A 5,074-nucleotide genomic window follows, 5' to 3' on the forward strand; every position below is an offset into this window, starting at 1 on the left:
ACACTTTATTGCGTTAACTGTTTAGCATTGAACACGATATACCCATCCTGTATCGACTGTCGGCAGAGAATAAGTTGTTGTGCACACTGTATAGTAATCTAATCATTCCACTTTTACTTTTAGGTTTTATTATTTTTTTATTTATTATTATTATTTATACTAAATATTATATATAATGCATAATATATATATGTGTATTATATGTATATGTATAACGAGAGAGATGGGGAAGAGAGACCGACACCACCATACTCGCCGCCACCAGACTCGCTGCTACCACCACCACCACCTTAAACCACCATACCGTCACCTCTCTCTCCTCTCTCTATATTATTTTATTTTTAGTTTCGAGTCACCACAACAAGAACAACCATTGATCATTTTTTTTGTCCTCATTGTTTTCTATTTCTGCTGCTACAGTTTTCCATCGTAAATACTCAAGAACACCAAACATCACCACCTGAAACTTTTAATGAATCGAAAACTGCTGCTACCGTAAACTTTCCTGTTTCGGGTTCATCCAAACAACCTGCTATTACACATGGTTTCTACGGGTGTCTATTTATGAACGAATGACGAGATTATAGTGAAGAGAATGTTCGAAGAAGATGAACAGTAACAAGTTGCTACTGCTACTGTTCCGACAAGAAAAAACCATCACCGCCGCTCACCAGAAATCGCCATTTAAAGTACTGCTATTCAGTTTCTACTGTCACAAATCACACGCTTCTGTTTAGGTTCTCTAACCATGAATGAGGAAATAGAAATTAAATGGTGCTATGATAATGAAGTTAACGAAGAATGGTGATGGTGAAGATATACGATGTTTATAGTGATGATGGAGAATTTGGGATGATGAAGATTACTGATGTCGATAATCGATGACAATGACGGATGAAGATAGACAATGAGTTGATGATGACAGTGACGTTTGGTGTGGATGATGATGATGAATATTTTCTGTGACGACATCATGATGATGATGGTGTTAAACAAAAGTGATCGTTGTTGATGATGACGAATAGTGATGGATACGATTATGGTATCAATATTATGATTTCATGTACGATAATAATATTGATGGTATTGCAATGAATTGATGGGTGTATGATTAAAACGATGTTCATGAAGAAGGTAGAAGAGGAAATAGAAAGAATATAGTTAAATATATATTCGTTATTAGTTTAGACAGAAAAACAAGTTGGATGGGATGGTTATGGGGTGTCCTGTGCAATCAGAAGGTCATGGGTTCGAAACCTGGATGCTGCATAATAAATTTTTTTTTTCATAAAAGCCACCTTAAGAGTGTGGTCTGTTGGGCCCTGCTGCTGTTGGGCCGAAATCATTATTGCGTATACAGACTCCGTATTCCTAATGTGTGGTTGGGCCGGGAAGGCAAATTAGTTGTTGGGCTGAGACAAAATTCTGCTGTTGGGTTTCATTAGTTGATTCATGGACTAAGAATATGATTAATGGATATAATCAGGTTATATATATATATATATATATATATATATATATATATATATATATATATATATATATATATATATATATATTTGGGCCGTGTAAAAAAATCAAAAAAGTTGAATTGGTCAAGTGGTGTCGAGTGTTTGTGGGTGAGTGAGAGGTCGCGGGTTCGAGCCCGGGCGTGGGCAGTTTTCTTTGGATCTTTTTCTTTGTAAGGTAGTTTCTTATTTTTATTTATTATTATTATTATTATTATTAATATCATTATTATTATTATGGTTATTATTATTATTATTATTATTATTATTATTATTATTATTATTATTATTATTATTATTGATATTGTTAGTGTTATAATTATTATTATTACTAGTATCATATTTATAGTTATATTTATAAATATTCTAAACATTATGATCATTAGTATTTTTATAAGTATTTTTATAAGTATTATTATTATTATTATTATAAAGTTTATCATTTAAGCATTATTACTATTATGATTATGATTATTTTTACTAAATTAAATACTTTGTCTTTCGTAAAACTATCAATATTATCAGTATTATATATATATCACTACATTTATGAAAATAAAAGTTTAAAGATATTATTAAGGTTATAAGTACGTTTTAATCATATTATCAAAATTTTTTTATAAATATTCATATATATAACAAGTTAAGGTGTTTATTAAAGTACTAACTACATATATATATATATATATATATATATATATATATATATATATATATATATATATATATATATATATATATATATATATATATATATATATTAATATAACTATGTCAATATTAAACATTTTAAATATATATATATATATATATATATATATATATATACACACACACACAAATTAAATATATAATATATAATGTAAGGTGTAATATATAAATTGTTCAAGTACGATTATACATTTTAATATATATATATAAATGATATAGGTTCGTGAATCCGAGGCCAACCCTACTTTTGTGCAATGTCGCCATATGTATTTTTACTACAAAATACAGTATTGTGAGTTTTCATTACTCCCTTTTTAATTGCTTTTGCATTATATATTTTGGGGACTGAGAATACATGCGCTGCTTTTATAAATGCTTTACGAAATAGACACAAGTATTCGAAACTACATTCTATGGTTGGATTATCTAATCGAATATGCCCTTTTTATTAAGTCTGGTAATCTAAGAATTAGGGAACAGACACCCTAATTGATGCGAACTCTAAAGATAGATCTATCGGGCCCAACAAGCCCCATCCAAAGTACCGGATGCTTTAGTACTTTGAAATTTATATCATGTCCGAAGGAGGATCCCGGAATGATGGGGATATTCTTATATGCATATTGTTAATGTCGATTACCAGGTGTTCAATCCATATGAATGATATTTTTGTCTCTATGCATGGGACGTATGTTTATGAGAAATGGAAATATGAAATCTTGTGGTCTATTAAAATTATGAAATGATTATTTATGTTAAACTAATGAACTCACCAACCTTTTGGTTAACACTTGAAAGCATGTTTATTCTCAGGTACGAAAGAAATCTTCCGCTGTGTATTTGCTAGATATTACTTGGAGTCATTCATGACATATTTCAAAAGACGTTGCATTCGAGTCGTCGAGTTCATCAAGATTATTATTAAGTCAATTATAGTTAGATATATTATGAAATGGTATGCCTGCCATCAACTTTTGATGTAATGAAAGATTGTCTTTTCAAAAACGAATGCAATGTTTGTAAAATGTATCATATAGAGGTCAAGTACCTCGCGATGTAATCAACTGTTATGAATCGTTTATAATCGATATGGACTTGTCCGGATGGATTAGGACGGGTCCTTTCAATTTGTTCCTTTCATTCTGTTAACCCCTGGTCCGTAGACCTCACACTTCGCCGCGCTATGACCATTTCTTTTACACTTGTTGCAAAATTGGTGCAGAACCCCGAGTGATACTTTTCACACCTTTGGCACAGCTGCTTCTGATTGTAGTTGTTGTTGCGGTTGTTATTGTTGTTGAGATGATTGTTGTAATTGCTGTTGTTGTTGTTGTTGTTGTTGTTGTTGTTGTTGTTGTTGTTGTTGTTGTTGTTGTTGTTGTTGGGCCGTTTGTTGTAGTTGCGATTGATGTTGCGATTGTTGGGATAATTGTTGCGATTATTATTGTAATTGCTGTTGTTGTTGTATTGGTGATTCTTATCACCGTTTTCCTCCCACTTTCTTTTGACTTGCTTCACATTGGCCTCTTCAGTCGTCTGTTCTTTAATTCTTTCCTCAATCTGGTTCATTAGTTTGTGAGCCATTCTACATGCCTGTTGTATGGAGGTGGACTTGTGTGAACTTATATCTTCTTGAATTCTTTCCGGTAATCCTTTCACAAACGCGTCGATCTTCTCTTCCTCATCTTCGAACGCTCCCGGACACAATAGGCACAATTCTGTGAATCGTCTTTCGTACGTGGTAATATCAAATCCTTGGGTTCGTAACCCTCTAAGTTCTGTCTTGAGCTTATTGACCTCAGTTCTGGGACGGTACTTCTCATTCATCAAGTGCTTGAATGCTGACCACGGTAGTGCGTACGCATCGTCTTGTCCCACTTGCTCTAGATAGGTATTCCACCATGTTAACGCAGAACCTGTGAAGGTATGCGTAGCGTACTTCACTTTGTCCTCTTCAGTACACTTACTTATGGCAAACACCGATTTGACCTTCTCGGTCCACCGTTTCAATCCGATCGGTCCTTCGGTTCCATCAAATTCCAAAGGTTTGCAGGCAGTAAATTCTTTGTAAGTGCATCCTACACGATTTCCTGTACTGCTAGATCCAAGGTTATTGTTGGTACGTAGCGCAGCCTGTACTGCGGCTATGTTTGAAGCTAGAAAAGTACGGAATTCCTCTTCATTCATATTCACGGTGTGTCGAGTAGTCGGTGCCATTTCCTTCAAAATAGTCAAATGGAACAAGTTAATCATACATAATATTAAGAGTAGTTAATAGTATTTCGTAGCATAATATGAACTCATTTATAAAAGTTTTTTCTTCATATTAGCATTTTATAAGTTTAAATTCGGGTAGTACCTACCCGTTAAGTTCATACTTAGTAGCTAATATACAATTCAACTACTACAATTCTATATGAAAAACTGATTATAATAATATTTCGCGTTCAAAATTTTATACAATATTTTACAAACTTACAATACCGCTTATTTTACATAAAGCATGAAATATAGCACACAATAACTTTGATACAAGATAGTTGTGAAGATAATTCTAGCTAGTACACAAGTCGTTCAGCAAAGGCAATAAAGACACGTAATTCATACGTCCAGAAACAAGTCATTAATTCTGGTTTTACTAGGACTACTTCCCATCCTTGGTCTTGTGGAACATAACCGTTATGGCCGTTGATAAGACAGCGTGTTGTAACGTCGTCAAAGGGATGAGGGTTACATAATGTCCAATAGTCCCATAACAATCTAAAAACCTCATTTCTTACCCCAATTACCGAATCCGTTACTTGTGGGAACGTTTTGTTTAATAGTTGTAGCCCGATGTTCTTGTTCCCACTTTG

The sequence above is a fragment of the Rutidosis leptorrhynchoides genome, chromosome 11 (genome assembly GCF_046630445.1).
Source record: "Rutidosis leptorrhynchoides isolate AG116_Rl617_1_P2 chromosome 11, CSIRO_AGI_Rlap_v1, whole genome shotgun sequence".
NCBI lineage: Eukaryota > Viridiplantae > Streptophyta > Magnoliopsida > Asterales > Asteraceae > Rutidosis > Rutidosis leptorrhynchoides.